The 19,325-nt window shown below is 33.5% G+C and overlaps 2 pseudogenes; both read left to right on the top strand.

Moving 5' to 3' along the window:
- Positions 1–6,690: 6,690 nt before the first annotated feature.
- Positions 6,691–10,559, top strand: LOC107858153 (annotated as a pseudogene).
- A 4,991-nt stretch (positions 10,560–15,550) lies between these two features.
- LOC107858154 lies at positions 15,551–17,266 on the top strand (annotated as a pseudogene).
- The last annotated feature ends 2,059 nt before the right edge of the window (positions 17,267–19,325 follow it).

The following is a 19,325-nucleotide window of genomic DNA, read 5'->3' as shown; positions in this document are numbered from 1 at the left end:
AAGTTTACTTTCTCTCAAAATCACCAAGAACATTCATTAGGGTTTCAACCTAAAAATTCAAATATCTCAAGATTCAACCATGAGTTTTCAATAATTCTTTGAGATTCGGAATCCCCATTTCGAGGGCTACAAGAAACACTCATTATTTTCACGAATAGAGTCCCAAGGTCAAGAATTCATTCAAAGCTTCAAGTTTAAGGTATGTGGGATTTTTCAGCAAGAACTCCCATTCGTTCTTGTGCCCAAATTGATTTTTCTTTTATGAATATACATGATTTTACATGTTTTGATATGAATTTGAAGTATGAATTTATACCCTATATGGTATTACATGAGATTATGATACTCTCTATGTTTTGAAAGTTGAATTGATGATGACATTTTGTACATAAAACTGAATTTTCCAGATTTTAAAGTAAGTTATATATATTTATGATGAAAAGCATGAATCTTGAGAAAATTTGATATGATTTTGATGTATGAGACCTTGAGTCCTAATTGGGATTGTTCTTTGAGAAATTATGTGCTATAAGCACAATGAGATTTGAATCCCAAAGCTAATTTTCTTTACCAAGATGTATGATTATAATGCTGAAATTTTAAGTTTTAAGTGATTATTTTTGTGCTTATGTCATAAAGTATGAGACTTTGGAAGGTTTTATGGTGATATTGATGTATGGGTTTTTGGAACCCTATTTGAGATTATTATTTTGAGAAAATCATGTGTTATAAACACCTTGAGTTTAAATAATTTGAGATGCTAAAGAAGCTTTGACCTTTTGGTTTTAAAAAGGGTTGTTTTGAAAACCGAGATGAGAAAAGAAATCCACTTTTATTGATTTATTATGAAAGAGGTAGCATGATGGCTCCCTTTGTGAATTTTTGAAATATTTATTAGTGGATTTTCTTTTGAAAAGATCTGAGCTAAGTCCGGGAGTTGTCTTTAGCACCGAGCGGGAGGTATAGCAGGATTGGTACTTTCCTAAAACTACGTGCCCCCGTAGGTTGTGAGCCTGAGGCTGATTTATATATAGTGATCGTAGTGAATAAAAGATTAGGGTCCTACTTCGATGGCAAGGATAGGATAGCTCTCCCCAATGTGGGTTGGACGTTGGACTCCATGTAGCTCACATAGTTTATGTCGGTTATGAGAGACTCCCAATGTGTGTATGCGTATTCTCCTATCTAATATGAAAAGTCTTATTCTTCTATCTGAGATGAAAACAAATTTGTTTGAAAGACTGAGTTTGAGAAAGTCATTGTTTTCGAAAGATTTAATGAACATATATTCAAAAGGGAATTGTTATGAGATTTGATTGCTTTGATGATTTGGAATCGAGATGGAAGTGAATTGAGATTTATTATGATGACTCACATGTTTCACCTGATATATTTTACTCTCTTATGATTATGATGATTTTAATTCGAGCTAAGTGAGTCATTTATGTCAGCTTGTATAATTTTATAAACTGTGATGATATTAAGATATTATTTTATATATGCATTGCACCCCCATATGCTCGGTAAATTTCCATGGTACTAACCCACATATTCGTATATAGGCTACATTTTCTCGGAATGTAGGTACAAGGTATAATGTACATCTTCAGATCCAGTCAGTTTGCGGCATCCAGTCAGTAGGTTATGAGTCCTTTTGATTCAAGGGCTTGAGTTAGTTATACAGTTCGAGAAGTGTTGTATTTTCTTTATTCAGTCGTATTGAGTTGGATTAGTCGGGAATCATGACCCGGCTACCTATAGTCATTACTAGTAGAGGCTTCATAGACAGTCAGTAGAAGTTGATGTATTCCGTTTCAGTTTTGATTGTAAAAGCAGAGTTGTAATCTTGTAAATTTAGTTTTGTATCTATCATATTCAGAAAAGAGTTATTTTCCGCAGATTTGTATAGATTTATACTTTTTGTTCAGTTGCTTATGAGTTATGCCAGTAGAAGGATTAGCTTGAGGTCACTTGTGATCCTAAGCACCGTGTGACGTCTCGGGACCCAATTTTAGGGCGTTACAAAAGCACTCCATATCGTCCTTTTGTATCAGACATGCCATTCTTGGGAAAGCACAACGGTACCTCTCACTAGATCTTTCTAACTTGAAGTTAAGGTCAATTCTGCTCTTGAATATCTCATCCTTCACTGAGTTGCATGTGTCAAATAATGTTCTTGAAATATTTTTATTTGTTACCGAGTCAAATACATACTAGTTTGGTATCTGATAATTGCAAAGTTGTTTCCATTGGTTGCTTCATGGAAAATAGGAATATTGCTGTCAGGATAGAATAATAATAAAAAATTGTCAGGTCTAAGTGGTCGTAATGTTAGAATGTATGCCATCTTTTGCAAGATTATGTTATAATTTTGATAGTTTATAGTTAGACCGAAAAGAAATTGAGAAAGGTGGTTCAACTGCAGTAGGTTATAGGGATTTGATTAATTATCAATCGGCACAGTAAGAAATAACTTACTAAAAAAAGCTTGATCTTATTTTGTCCCCATCTTTCTTTATGGAGTTTTATTTGTAAGCTTGTGTACAATAAATCTAATGCAATCATGGATTCATTTTTGCAAGAAAGGATGAATTGGTTGTTCTGTGGAGCATTCATATTCACGTGTCTACTTTGGCAGCAGACCAGGGTGATGCAAAGTTTCCAGGATCTGGAGCAAGTAACCTAAAACCTTTTGCAGAAGGCCCTACTGTTCAAGCTCGAGATATTTCCCAAGGACATGATGATACTGTAAAAGATGTTCAGTTCTGTTGTAACACCCTGAGACTACACCCTAAAGGATCACAAGCTAACCCATGACTAGTACCTACTGTGAGCACTGAATAATAATAATAAAAACATATGGCTGTGTCAACTTTAGTCTAGCAGGAAGACTTATGAAATATATATATATATATATATATATATATATATATATATATATATATGATTGTGTCAGCTCTAGTCTGGCAGGAGGACGACTTACCCTACACTGGCTACATAGTTTTGTAACTCAGGAATTGCTACTAAGGGTCAAACCCTAGGCTGATAGAAATGCCCCCATCCCTGGGTTCGCTCGGTGCTGAATCCTACTCCCAACTGAAATGACACTAGAACTGATCATTACTGGACTGGCTTGACTGGACTCACGTTGATCGTGAAGACTGACTGAATACTACTTTCTTGACCTTATTGAGACTATTCTGTAACTACTGTGATCTAAGTAAACAACTAGATTTCGGGTATTAAATACCTCAGGACTCGATAGCATAAATAGTAAAGCATAGCACAATCTTGAAAGCATAATAGCTAGTCACTTAGTCACATTCATTCATTGAGGCATTTTATCAAACACTTACATGGCATGAACTTGTACATGGGTGGGAACACATGCTAACATGTTAATGACTTCACTATTCAATTCACATGGACATTCAATCAAACACTTGGGGAGCATGACTGTTACACATAATAATAATAAGATATAAACATCATGGCTACCACATTCAAATTGCAAATCTCAAGGATTTTAACATGAGAATTCACTTAACTCAACATGTATGCTAATTGGTTTACATGAAACATGTGGTAAATCCTGAATTGAAACCCATACAACAATACATACATGGGCACAAACTAATTCAAGCATGTAAATCATGAATATGAAAACTTGTATTTTGAAAAAGGTTTCTTGAACTCCAAGGGTGAAAGGAACCCAAGGATGAACACCTAACATACCTGGGTAATTGAATTCTTGAAGTTTCTTGGTAGTGTGTCTTGAGATTGTTCTTGATTCTTGAGGGCTAGGGTTTTATTTTTGAGAGAGAATGTTCTTGATTTAGGGAAAATTTGAATAAACAATGACTAAATCAACTTTTAGGGATTAGTTAACGCATTTTAGACTGATTAGGGCCACTGAAAAAGATCAAATTACCCCTGGAAGGAATTAAATTTTTGTCACTGAAAATTTTGATTTTGGCCATCACCGCGACGCGATGCCATCACGGTGAGCCACTGAAATTTTGGCTGAGAGTGTATTCCACGGACAAGTGCAAAAATGCACTTTGGCGCGATGCAGTGGAGTCGTGTCGGGCCACTGAAAAGTGACAATCCCCATTTTTTCCAATGGCGCGATGCGGTACCATCGCGTTGTGCCACTGGAAAATGATAATTCTGACTGAAACTTCACTGTGATGCAGATCCATCATGGTGCCTCACTGAAAACTGACGAGTTCCATTTGGACTGTCACCGTGATGCGGTGCTGCTTGTATTGAGCTACTACTTTCACTAAATGTGCCATAACTTCTCACCCGAGTATCGGATTTGGCTGAAATTGGTATCATTAGAAAGCCTATTCAATTTGCTATAGTTTGATGTGTATTGAACTGGAAAATTCTTAGTAGTGCAAAAGTTATGCCCATTTAAAGTTGACTAAAGCAACATTCTTATCGAAAAATCAATCGGTGTGGGATATATTGATTCATCAAATAGCTGAGAGTTATTTGAGACCTTAATATACATCAAACTAACTCATAAAACTATCAAAGAACCATAATGTACTATGAATGAGCTTGAGACATGCCTCTAGCATTGGTTTAGATTTTTGAGGTATTACACCTACTCTTCCAGGTAGCTATCACATCTCCTCCCACATTGTATAAGATGTTAAGTCCTCTAGTTTTTTTTGTTAGGAGTTTTCATGCTTGATATTTCTTGGGTTAAAAAACCTTCGTGTAACTTGATCTTGATTGAAGATGAGCTAATATTCGTATGAGCTGTCATGCCACATGTCTAGCTTCTTTTTCTTCTAAATCATGTCTTGAAAATTTCAAACTTAAGCCATTCTATTCCTCTTTTCCTCTTTTTTTCCCGAATGAAGTAGTTTACTTACCACTTTTCAAATAAAAGATGAAGAGAAAAAATTGAAGAAGACAGAAGTAAGAAAAGTCATTTATTCATCGCTTATCCTGGCTTAACACATCCTTACTAGATTCTTATTTTTGGATAAAAGTGCACAAGAGTTTTGTAGTGTTGGAGATAATTCCTGCCTAATATTGTGGGATGCAAGAAACTAGAAAACTGCTAGAAAATTGCTTAAGCTGTCTAATGCTTGTCCCAACTTAGGCTCCGTTGTATGCAACCGAAAAATGTGCATGTTCATATGCTATTTCTGATGTCCTCACTGTTTGTTGAGATACTAGGAAATTGGTTGGAGCCTTGAGGGCTCATATTTTACCATCAATTTTGTAAATCTAACTTATAAATAATCAACTCTGAATACTTGCAGGTTCTGCATTTATGGGTCAAATGTATACTGGTTTTGCATCTGATAATAACAAAGTTGTTTCCATTGGTTGCTTGCATGGAAAATAAGAATATTGCTGTCAGGATAGAGTAATAATCAAAATTTGTTAGGTCTAAGTGGTCGTAATGTTAGAATGTATGCCATCTTAAGCAAGATTATCTTATACTTTTGATATTTTATAGTTAGACCACAAAAAAATTGAGAAAGGTGGTTCAGCTGCAGTAGATTTTAGGGATTTGATTAATTATCAATCAGCACAGGAAGAAATATCTTACTGAAAAAAGCTTGATCTTATTTTGTCCCCATCTTACTTTATGGATTTTTATTTGTAATTAAAGAGAATTTTAGGTTGCTCTCATAGTTATTGGAGGCTATGTTGCTCGGACTCTCCAATTACTACCACGCCCACGTTGAATCCTTAAATAATGCACTAGTTTTAGAGGATCCGATCAGGACCCGGAGGCATTTTTGAAGAGTTTGAGCTACATAGATTTGACGTTCTAGGTGCAAGGTTCAAAAAACGAATAGATAATACTAGAAATGACCTTGGGAAAGGAGAGGAATACACAATTTTAAGGAACATGTCTTTACAGAATACATAAAATATGGTTTCAGTCATTATTTATGCTTCCATTATTTTTCCTTTTCAGTGATCTGCTATAGCATCATGAACCCAATCAAAAAGTAAACAAAACCAATATTTCTAATAAACATATATAATCCTAGAAGAATAAAGACGTAATTAGTGAATTGTACTTTTTCCCTAAGCAAGCAATCAAAACCTTGATAATTGTGGTTGTCTCTAGGAGTTTAGGTCACTTGATTGAGTGTTGTTAGTGACTATGTCAAACTCTTTTGTTGGAAGCACTTAAGCTTTTAACTTATTGTGCTTTATGAGTGACAAAATTAGCTCATGAAAATATGATAGCCCATTTATTAACTTAACTTATTTTAACCCACCCGATTTATCTAATCTAAAAGTTAAAAGTTAGCCTGATATGTAGCCCAAATTGATTCATGAGCTTAAATGAAAAAGTGGATATTCATGTATTTGATCCCAACTTATTTGGGACTGTTGTAAAGAGAACAAAGAAATTAGAATTTGATAACAGTTGGGTGGATTGAAATATGATCCACTGTTTAACTCATTTGACTCAACTCATTTCCACAGAAGTAACCTTTGGATGGATTATTGGACCGCACCATTTATTAACACAACCCATTTTTACCCATCCAAACTCAGTTCAACCCTCTCATTCGATGCCCCTAATGTGTATGCTTTACTTTAAGTCTTGAATTCACTCATGTCATCTTCTTTGGTATTTGATTTAGGTTAACCTATGTTGAAGAGCTTTCTAGGTCTACCATTAAGAAATAAACTTAGGGGATGGTGGAGCACAATAAAGCATTTGTTGCTGCTAAATCTGATGAAGAAAAAGAAAAAATCGTGGGTGCATTCTCCAGGTTTTATCAAAATTTTCTTAAAATGCTACTGAATGTACACTATTTAACACAGTACAATCTTTTGGATTCTGGAGAAGGCTCAAAAGCAGAATACTACTATAAGACTGAGGACTTGCAATAATATACTGTCTATGGCACAGGTAACTGAATTGAATTTTGTGATACAGAAATACATTTTGAATTTGCTTATGCAAGATCGTAATCTTGAACCAATTGTCTTTGATAACTCAACCACTACACACAAAAACACATTCATTCATTAGAGACATGAATGAACATCGATATGTTGCAAAGAAAGTACTGGAGATGACATGGATATCAGAAAATAGTGACAGTAAATACAAAACCTGTTCCTTCATCTTCCACATTTATAACTCTCAGTGTCTTTCATTGTATATTACTCATTGAATTATTGCATTACTAATTTATTGTTGATTCATTAATCCTTTCTTTCACATCCCTCATTTGTAACTACAAAATCTTTTAATGTCTATGAATTTATGAATAATTATATTGCTAGTTTATTGTGTCCTTTCATACATTTATTTTTGTGTCCTTTCATACTCTAATTATATCACTATATATAGATTGAAAGTAAACTGTTTGCATACTGCAATATCCTTTGATTGTATACCATTTAGTCGAGATTTTACAATGACATATTCTTTTCTTTCACAGTTGGTTTCTGGTAGAAATGATTTCATGATAAGGGTTAGACTTTGTAGAATGTGGGTTTTTATTAATCACATGAAAAATGATAAGTTGATCAGTGTGGAAATGATATTTATTAATAAAAAGGTACTTTCTTACATTGATTTAAATTTTAAAAACACTATTTCTTCTTTAAACTTTTAGTTTACATAACACTTATGACTTTCTTTTATCAGGAAAATTTGATCTATGGTATAATGGGTACAAATCAAGTGAACAGGCTGAAAGCTATGTTGAAAGAAGGTTCTTTATTTATCATCAAAAACTTCAAAGTTATTGAAAACACTTTTGCATATAGACCTATTGAAAGTCCATTGACAATTATTTTGTCTGCCTCAACTGTCATCAACAATTTATCTGAAGATTTCGTCGACATTTCTATAAATGAATTTCAGTTTATTAAACCAACTATGATTGATTCAAGGGTGAATAACCACACTGTGTTATCAGGTCTACATTTTTCTTATTATTAATTATTGCATAAATTATTAAAACAACAACATTATTCTTAAATGTCAAACTTTACTCACTTTATTTGCAGATGTGGTTGGTTGTTTATATAAAATTGGTGATATAGAGAATTGTGGATCCAAAGGCAAAAAAGGGAGATTCAAATAATCAATGATTAGTAAGTCACTCATCTCTATATAACTGCTAATATCTTCATTATAGTCATTCATTGATGTTATGAGATCTAAATTTCATATGTATCTGAGTACTCATTTCATTTATCAGCTTTTTTTAAGAACCTTCATAAGTTTTGTACTTTGGTGTTATTTAAATGCAACTTATGTATTTAAAGTGCATGAAACTTAAAATATATGCATTTAAATTCTTCCATGTTTTTTTCTTTCCTAGATTTTGGGGTGATTTCTTAAATCCAAATATAACAAAACAAGCTTACCAAATTATGTATATGTCTTCATAGTAGAACCAAAGTCTGAAAACTCTTTTAGTTAAATTTAGATGAATTATATCAATTATGCACCTTTAATTTTCTTTGTCTCTTTTCATGCATAGTTTTGAGAAAGTCAAAATTACCTTATAGGAAGAACTTGGTGAAAAATTTGCTTCTTCCTTGTACAATAAGGATGTTGGTCCATATTTAGTAATAGTCACATCTACAACCGTGAAAGAATTTTGTGGTAATTGTCCTCAATTTAATTGTCACTATTATGAATTGAAGTGCTATCTTTTTCAAAAAATTAAATGTCAAACTTACATTTTATTACATTTAATGTTAATAGGTGAAGTTAGCTTCTTCACCACTCATGCAAGCAGAATATATGTAAATCTAGATATAGATTACATAAGATCTTTGGTTCAAAAGTTTACAACCATGCCTACGTAAGTACAAATTACCAAAAGGTATAATGTTAATAACATTTTGATTGAGGAAGAGATGATTTTGAATCCGATAGATATTAAGGAGTTGTTTGATTCTGAGTGGAGTCCTGAAATACAGGTTATTTAGATATTTTGCTTCTTAAGTTTGTAGATTTCTATTTCAATAATTTTATTTACTATTTTAATTATGGAGTTCAACTCATTTTAAAGTTGAAACAGTAAGTTAAGATTTCCTAACATTCTCAGCTTCTTCCGCTACATATCTTCCGTTTGATTCTTAACTATGATGTTTGGGTGAGCAGGTTGTTGAAGTTCCTGTTGTCTCTTGGGAGGACATCAAAGGCCCGGAGAATGTCAAGCGTGCTCTCCAAGAGGTACTTATTATACTAGACATATAATGATGAACATTAGGATTTAATCTGCGAACCTTATTCATTTACTTGGCCTATTATCTGTTATTTGTTTTATAGACTGTTCAATATCTAGTGGAACATTTTGAGAAGTTCGAGAAGTTTGGTATGTCTCCGTCAAAGGGTGTTCTCTTTTATGGGCCACCTGGATGTGGGAAAACATTGCTGGCGAAGGCTATTGCAAATGAATTCCAAGCTAATTTTATTAGTATCAAAGGTCCATAATTCCTTACCATGTGGTTTGGAGAGAGTGAATCCAATTTTAGGGAATATTCCACAAGGCTAGAGCTTCTGCACTTTGTGTACTGTTTTTTGATGAGTTGGATTCAATTGCTACTCAGGTAATATTCCTTGTTCTCATGTTCTGACCGAACTGTTACTACATGTGTTTACCACTCTTTCTAGATTGTTTGCTTCTGTTGCTGAATGCGACTTGATTTTGTAGAGGGGAAGTAGCGTTGGAGATGTCGGAGGAGCTGCCGATAGAATTCTGAACGAACTTCTCACTCAAATGGATGGTATGAATTCCAAGAAGACTATTGTCATCATCGATTCCACCAACAGGCCTGACATTATTGATCTTACACTTCTACGTCCTGGTCGGCTTGACCAATTGATCTATATTCCTTTCCCTGATGAGGACTCCCGCTATCAAATTTTCAAGGCATGCCTGCGAAAATCACCTCTTTCTAAGGATATAGATCTAAGAGCCCTTGCAAAATATACATAAGGGTTCAGCGGAGCTGACATTACAGAGATCTGCCAAAGTGCATGCAAATATGCTATCCGAAAGAACATTAAGAAAGTAAGTTTTCCATATCCATTTCTTGTCGATTGATAACTTTTGAGGCAATAAATATTATTTACTAGGATCTAAATTTCTTAATAATTTCTACTTATTAAGGAACTTTTATGACAAATACAAGGTTTGAATTAAAATTACTGAATTTTGCCGAACTTGCTTCCTATATACTCTAGCTCTGCCTCTTTTGGTCTTAGAAAATATTGCATTGTACGTTTATAGGATATTGAGAGGGAGAGAAGGATAAGCGATAATCCTAAATCCATGGAGGAAGACGTTGACGATGAGGTATCCAAGATCAAGCCTGTTCACTTTGAGGAATCGATGAAGTACGCTAGGAAGAGTGTCAGTGAAGCTGATATCAGCAAGTACCATTCATTTGCGCAGACGTTACAACAATCTCAAGGCTTTGGTTCTGAGTTTCGATTTGTGGATGCTAGCATGGGTGCCACTACCGCAACTTCTGTTGATCCCTTTGCAACTTCTGCTGGTGGTGCAGATGAAGATGATCTCTATAGCTAGATTTTCAAAACTTATTTTCATGTCTTATGTTTACTATATTTACAACTTGCTAATGTGGGCTATAATTATTTTTGAAGAAACTTTGGAAGTTAGTAAAATTCAGTATTTCCATTCATTGCCCAGAGTTTGTAATGTTATTTTGATCTTTATGAGCTTTACATAAAATATTCTGTAGCTACTTATTATTTTGTTATACATTAAAGCCTAGATTTTATTGAAAAGTTGCATTGTTTCAGCATTTAATATATATATTGTACTTTTTTTGGGGGTGGGGGGGGAGGGGTGTTTTCACTTGGTGATCAAACTATTATCATTTTTAGTTTGCTGTGACGAGTAGAGTATTGATAAATAAATTGTTTGTTAATGTCGTTGAATATAATCAATATGATGATATTCATACTTGTATGATTATATCCAGATTTACTTGAAGTTCCGTACTGCTTTTGTTTCTAAGAAAATCCGCAGTTTTGGTAAGGGTGAGCTGGTTATAGATGAACGCAAAATTGCCTTTCATTACATGAAAAATGACTTTGGCATTGATATTACTTCTGCCCTTCCACTCCCGCAATTCAGTGCATTATTGATCTTTCGTTGTTTTTGTAATCATAATAATTTGTTTGTAATGTCATAATTATGAGTTTTATGTTGGTAAAGTATGGTATATCCATGACTAATAGCATTTGAATGAATTCATATAACAAGGTTCTGTTGGGATAAACCACCCTAAAGATATTTTTAGCATGGTAAGATATTGTTGCTTTGGATCGAACTTGCACATTTTTCCCCAGAAGGTCCCGTATTATGAAGATTATTGCTACATCTTATATGTAGCTTCCTTTTCTTTAAAAGTCTTACACCAACAATCTCCTCCCGAACTAAGTTAACAGAAAGTCCCTGAATCAATTTGCACATGTGTGCCACCCACATCATCTTAGTACATATAGCCATAGCTTCTTCTTATGTGTGCGAGTCTCACCCAACTACCTTGGTCGGAGAAAGATACTAAATCAAGTCCTACGCCATCACTCCGCTATCTTCATACTTAATTGTTTGAAACTAAATGGCAATACTTGTATGTTGTTTAGGTGATGTAGTAGTAGTCCCTGATGCAATAAAGCAAAAAAAAAAAGAATATGGCAGCATAAAGGAGAAACTGAAAGGCTCTTGGTGATATTGGAAATTTGGCTGCAGGCCGTAGAGTCGAAGGAAAGCCACTTCCTCAGGTATCTCGCCCCGTAACAAGGAGCTTTTGTCACGACCCAAAAGGCCATGAGTGGCATCCACACTAATATTCCTGTGGGAGAACCATCTAAACGGAACCTTTACGCAATCAATTAGTCAATGTTAAGAGGGAAAAGGCATCATTTCCACCCCATACTATATAAGAAAAGTCTAAGCCACACCTAAATTATATAAGTGACCTATTACACACCTTAACTATATAAAAGTGATATTGTTACCTCCCCGAGACCCCCATTCTAAGGCGCGTGTGTTACACTTATTTTAGGTGCGTCCAGCCTATTAAATAATAAAAGTAAACGGCTAAAAACATTAAGGGAAAAAACATCGTTTCCACCCCAAACTATAATCGAAAAGTCGAATCCACACCTAAAATATAAGTGACCTATTACACACCTTAACTATAAAAAAGTGATACTTTTTATTGATGTGGTGCTGACGTGGCAGCGCGTGTAAAATACTACACCACATGCAAGTGGTGGTAGCCTGACAGGGTGTAAATAGTTTCACCTTTTTATAGTTTAGGTGTGTAATAGGTCACTAGTATAGTTTAGGTGCGACTTCGACTTTTCGGGTATAGTTTGGGGTGAAAACGATGCTTTTTCCCATGTTAAGATGATGATATCATAAAATCAACATAATAATAATAATTCAGGATTAATCATTATTAATACGGAAGTCAAATAAAATACTTATTAGAATCCCCAAGATTCAAAAGTCATCGTACAAGAACTACTAACAAAATCATGTCTAAAAAGATCTCCAAGTAAAGTAAATTAGGAATGTCTCATTGCCCGAACGATGGATAATACTAACTAAGATGACCCGTGACAGCCTGAAGACGGAATGCTCACTCTTCGGATCAAGATCTTCTATTAACTCTAGAGGTGAGGTCGTGTCTGAGCCTCTGAAAAACTTTCTGCACTCAACAAAAGAAGAGTACATGGTAGTATCAGTACAAACCACTATGTACTGGTAGGCATCATAGGCCAACTCAACTTAATAAGATGTACACAACATAATTAGAAAAACAAGTAGACAGGCATCATCGAATAATATATTCTCATTGAATCAACAATACAACAATAACAAGTCAACAGTGCTCATAAACAAGTCACATAACTATCAAGAGTATCAGCCATACGGTAAACATCCACAGAATCAACACAAGTATGTACACACATGCTATGGGACTTATTTTTGCCCAAATAGTCATGACCTGCAGGGAACAATCTATGTTTTTGTACCGTATCGGTGTGATAACCGATCTAACATAAATATAAATGTACTGGTGTGGTACCCGATCCAACATAAATATAAACATACCGGCGTGGTACCCGATCCAACATAAATATAAACGTACCGGTGTGGTACCCGATCCAACATAAATATAAACAAGTATTATCAATATTAATTTACACAGTCTCACAACATACAACACAATGTACCAAGTTTACAAGTACACTTAAGGTCGTAATACAATTCCATCAAGTCAATTTTCAATAAGCATTTATGCACGAATCAACAATCCAAACATCAACAATTTCAAGCATGTCCGAATACCAATCCACAAGTATCCAATTTAGGAGCATACACACAATTAAGTCGAGTCTAAACTCCAACTAAACTGTAACCTACCTCAACCGAAGATTTCAAATGCAAGCTAACTTACAAGAGTCTTGCCTTCCGTAAAGTCTCCGAACGATCAATATCTATGCAAAACATAATCTCCATAAGAATACAAATCTAATGACACCCTTTTTTATAATTTCTTACTCTTAAAATTTTCAAGACTCTGACTAACGGAAAGTAATTTAAAAATTATTGAACCGAAGCTAACCAAAAAACCTGAAAACACAGTAAGTAACTACCCAGAAATCCTTCACCTCTAACGACTTCATCATAAATTTCCATGATTAGTCATCATTGGCTAATAATTGATTATGTCTACTAGTTTAAGGAATGAAACAATTTGGTAGCATTGTTTCTTATCTTTCCACTGCCAGTAAACCATTGGCAGTGACAACCCTCACGTCTCATGTCCAATTAATTCTAACAGTAATATATATATATATATATATAATTCATTTAATCTACTCAATCATTAGCCACTCATCTAGGTCATCATTAGCTCATGACTACTTATGATTGTACATTAATTTAATGCCATCACGATATCTTTAAATCAACTCCGTATCAATAATATAATATCTATATGATGCAGCAAGTTATAATTTTATACCTGCAGGTCGACTGAGAATCTCTTCTCCGAAGTTCAACTCAACGCCAACCGTTGAGTTCGTGAAAGTTTTCTCCCTCTTTTTGCTATTCTCTTCTTAGGCCTCATTTGTTTGCACTTAATGGAGATCTGAATTTGAATGGTTCAGACTTCAGACCATTAAGTGCATTTGTTTTTTATTAAGGTTTTAACTCTTAATAGGTCTTAATTATTCAGATCTAGAACCAAGTCTTAATAGGTCTGAAAGATCTAGAACTAAGTCTTAATAGATTTGAAGGAATATTCTGGTGTTGGATAATATTCATCATTCTATTCATAATCAGCAGTTACCACCACTAATCACCTCTACCACCGTCACCATTGTCAACCACCATCCATCACCATCAACCACTTCCACCATCACAACCATCATTGACAAAAAATACCGCTACCAACCACAATTGTCAACCGCTATCACACCTACTACCTCTTTTATTCTAATTATATTCACCACCACCACTGCCTTCAACAACACCACAATCAGCAGCCACTAGCAGCCAATCCCTACTACCAACCAACTCATCTATCACAACTAGCACCACCACTAACTTTCACTAATACATCACAATCTGTACACATTCTTTGACCACCACCACTATTGTCACTAGTAATGCCACCTCTACCACTACTTCAACCAGTACCATCGCTACAATTTATTTCTACTAACAACCATCTCCACCATCACAATAAATAACATCTCCAACTAGCACCAACACATCGTCAATCATCATGCATTCATGTTTCAGACAACACAATCAACACCTTAAACTACTAATATCAAGCAATGTCACATCACAACAATCACCACCATCATAACAATCACTACAATACCAACCATCACAATTATCACCACCAACAATATTATCACACTAATAATTTTGTTGTATTAAATTACATACTTTTTTAATATATAATTAATTTTTTATTTGAATTTTATTTTTTATTTTATTATGTATACAAATAATTTTTTTTACACATTCAGATGTTGAAAGACAAACAGTCTTAATCATTCAGTTTTCAGATCTAGAGACAACATCTTAATCATTCAGATGTGCATTCAGATTCAGACGTCTGAATCTTAAAAAAAAAAAAATGGAGACTTAATGTGTTACCCCTAAAAGCTTTATTGTATATTGATATGTGCCACATGAGAATAAAATAATTGTGGTTTTGACCCAGTAAACCACTAGTAATACTAATTATTTAAAATACCCAAAATATTTAATAAATCCTTAAAATTTATTCGGAATCCCATATAAATAAAGTAAAAATATAAATTGACTAAAAAGTATGTTCCAAACCTACCGATGTAGGACTCCTTCCTAAATTGGCGTGTTATAGCTTTTGTGCACAACTATTGGAAGCAACTAAAAATCAGAAGGTTATGACAGTAAGTCATAATCTTTTTTTTTGGCATTTCAATCTCAATTTGTCGTTGTAGTTCTAATATTGGTTGCGGACTTGTCATCTTTTTTAACTGTTCGCAGAAATCTGTGGCTGTTACATAAAAGGAGAAAATGTTGCTAAAAAAGTACCTACAGAAAAGAAACCAGCTCAGAAGAAAGCCACAATCAAGCCAAGACCTGAGGAGATTATCGTAATTATCCCCAACACTCGTGAGAAACTAATGGAGGAAAAGATGCAAAGAAAGAAGCAGGCTGCTGAAAACATATCAAAGAAGAAATCAACTCTTACTTCAACTCTCACTGCTCGAAGCAAGGTTCCATATGATGTCCTTTTTGTTAATATTATAGCCTTTATAGAGGATTGTTCCTTTTGTTTTCTATTTTACATAATTGTCAATTGTACAACTAGAGGAATGTATGATGTTTGTGTCAACTTTATAAAGGTTGCATGTGGTCTGAGTAAGAAGCCAAAGGAGTAGATTGTGGACATTTGTTGAAAATTGATTTAGTTACTACAATATATTTTAGTTAATAAGTTGTTTAGAATTAAGATAAGTTTGAATTTTAAATTTTAGGTTAGGTTGTTTTAGTCGTTGAGAAATTTTAGATTTTTAAATTTGAAATTATGCAGATTTGTTGTTTCAAGTCGGCTATTTAAAGCCCTCTTATGCTTATTAAAATTATTGGAAAGCCATTGAAAGCTTATTGAAAGCTTGAAAGTCATTTCAATCCAAAGAGAGTCATTTTAACCCCTTTTTCGCTGGCCTAACTTTTTTAAAAAACCAACAACATTGATGCTGCAGATGCGAACAATGAACTGGCAGTTTTGGAATATGTTGAAGAAATTTACAGCTTCTACAAACTAGCTGAGGTATCCATTGTATTGAACTTGAGCTTTATTTTCATTTCTTGTATACTAGCAATGATCAACTCGATTTTTTATGCTTTTTTGTAGAGTGATACAAGAGTTCATGACTACATTGATTCACAGCCTGCGATAAACGAAAAGATGAGAGCAATTCTAATTGATTGGTTGATTGAAGTTCACCACAAGTTTGAGCTTAATCCAGAAACTTTTTACCTCACAATCAACATTGTTGATCGCTACCTCGCTGTGGAGACTGCATCAAGAAGGGAACTGTAGTTGGTGGGAATTAGTGCCATGCTTATAGCCTCTAAATATGAAGAAATTTGGGCTCCCGAGGTAAAATATGAAAACCTCTTTCACCCGATGAGTTGTTAATGGCTAAAGCTAACAGCTTTCTAAATGTTGTAATTTATTTTTTCAGGTCAATGACTTCGTGTGCATCTCGAACAAAACTTACAGTCACAAGCAGGTGTTAACTATGGAGAAACAAATTCTCGAGCAACTAGAATGGTATCTAACAGTCCCAACACCTTATGTGTTCCTTGTCCATTTCATCAAATCTTCTTTACCTGATTCAGAAGTAAGTTCTTTAACCTACTTGCCTATTTGTGTGTCACAATTAGTTTACAGTACTAACTTTGATCCCTTTAAAAAATAGATGGAGAACATGGTATATTTTTTGGCTGAGCTGGGGTTGATGAATTATGAAACGATTAACTACTACCTATCGATGATTGTTGCCTCAGCTGTCTATGCTGCTCGACACACCCTCAACCAGATACCATTTTGGAATGGGACACTTAAGCTGCACACTGGTTTGTTAGAGGCTCAAATAATAGAGTGCGCAAGGATGTTAGTTAGCTATCACTCTGACGCTGTAAATCACAAGCTGAAGGTGATTTACAAGAAGTACTAAAAGAGAATTTATTATCTTTTGGGGACATTTTATATAGCATATAAATGAATGTCGACCTGCATATTTAGAATTGAGGCATAGTTGATAATACATTATAAATTAACTTATTCAAACATAAACTTGTACCTACTGATGTCTCATTGGATAACTTGAAAGATCCCGAGAAAGAACTACAATTCATTAATAGTGTTAAAAATAGAAAAAGAGGGAATCTAATCATACATTTTTAAAATTTATTGTGAAATACCCGTTTACTATAACAGAGACGAAATAATATTATTTGTAGACAATATTTTTAGCTTTATTAATTAAAATTATACTATTCATCATGCTAAACTTAATAACCTTCATTATCTCGTATCATTATAATACAAGAGTTAGAAGAATGAAATATAAATACCGAAGAAAGAAATATAACATTTTATAACTTAGCACAAATATACAAAAATAGCAAAACTGCCTATTAAACAACAGTTTAAATTGCCTCTAACCTTTTACGTTTCACTTCTCGAGGGTCAAACTATATGCATTTTGACGTACATTTTAAAATATTTTTTAAAAATATTTTAATATGAAAAAAATTGAAACTTATAGCATTTTACTTATAATTAAGTTTGTATTATCATGATTTATACATTGTCTTTATTTTATTTTTCAGTATTCAAGAAAAAATCTTTAATTCTTTATTTTAGTTAAAGAGGCATAATGTCCAATTAATATATAGTACATAAATTAAATAAATTAAAGATATGAATAGAAAAGAGCAAAAAACTGATAACCCACGTTGCTCTCAAAAAGCCGTTTCCTATGATTTCTTCTTCTTCTTCTTCTTCTTCTTCTTCTTCTTCTTCTCTACAGAATATAGGATTTTAACTATTCTTCTACCAAGGTTTGTAATGAACCGTTTCTCTTCCCAATCATTTGTATCTTCAATTGATTTTAATGCCTATTAATCTCTGAATAATTGCATTTAATTAATTCTTTAGCCTTTTCATGTTCTTTTTATGCACTATATATAGATAAATAAGTCAATTTTTTTCTATATTATAGCTTGCTTAATCTTTTCTGCTTTTAATTTTTTTGTATGATGTATTATTTTCTTTCAGAGTTGGTTACTGATAGAGATGATTTGATGACAAGGGTTAAGATTTTTAGAATGTGGGATGCCATTAACTAAAAAAAAGGGGGGGAATTGATCAATTTGGATATGATATTTGTCAATGAAAAGGTACCTCATCAACATAATTCTTACTCTTTCTTATACACATTTTTTTTTCAAAACTTTTAATTATAAATTCACATGTTTTGATGTATCAAGGCAATTTGGCTCATGCTATAGTCAGGAAAAGCCACGTTAGCTGGTTCAAGCACAAGTTAATTGAAGGTTTGCTATTTACCATCAAAAACTTCAAAGTGGTTGAAAGTAGTAGTGTATATAGACCAGTTGAAAACTCTTTGAAAATAATTTTTTTCCCTCAACTGCGATCAAGAGTTTATCAGAAGATATTATTGATATTCTTGTGAACGGATTTTACTTTATTAAACTAGAATTGATTGGGTCAAGGGAAAATAACATGATCTTATCTGGTATATATATATACACACACATAATTTTAATTTTTAAATTTAAAAAAATTATTCAATTATCAACGTTTTCAGCAAACACTTTTTCTTCTTCATTTATAGACGTGGTTGGTTGTTTATATGGAGTTGGTGATATGGAAGCGTTGGATCAAAGTGGAGAAAAAAGGACATCCAAATTATTACTGATTAGTAAGTCACCCATCTCATATTGAGTAGTTTTATTTTTGGTCTTCCAAAAAGAATATTATTTTGAAACCATACATTGATCTTTTTTTAGGATTTTAAATGAACTATCATATTCTTATTTTTCTTTTCCGGGATTGTTCGGCAAAGTAAAAAATAACCTTATGGGAAAATTTGGGAGAAAAGTTTGCTCCTTATTTGTTAGAATTTTTGCCCCTATGTTCTTATTAAATTTAAGTTTTACTTTTTCTTGTAAGGAAAATAAAATTAACCATAAATAATTTTACTTTTC

This window comes from Capsicum annuum, chromosome 2 (genome assembly GCF_002878395.1).
Source record: "Capsicum annuum cultivar UCD-10X-F1 chromosome 2, UCD10Xv1.1, whole genome shotgun sequence".
Classification (NCBI taxonomy): domain Eukaryota; kingdom Viridiplantae; phylum Streptophyta; class Magnoliopsida; order Solanales; family Solanaceae; genus Capsicum; species Capsicum annuum.
Note: the sequence above shows the minus strand (reverse complement) of the source record. Positions and strands in the feature narration are given on the sequence as shown.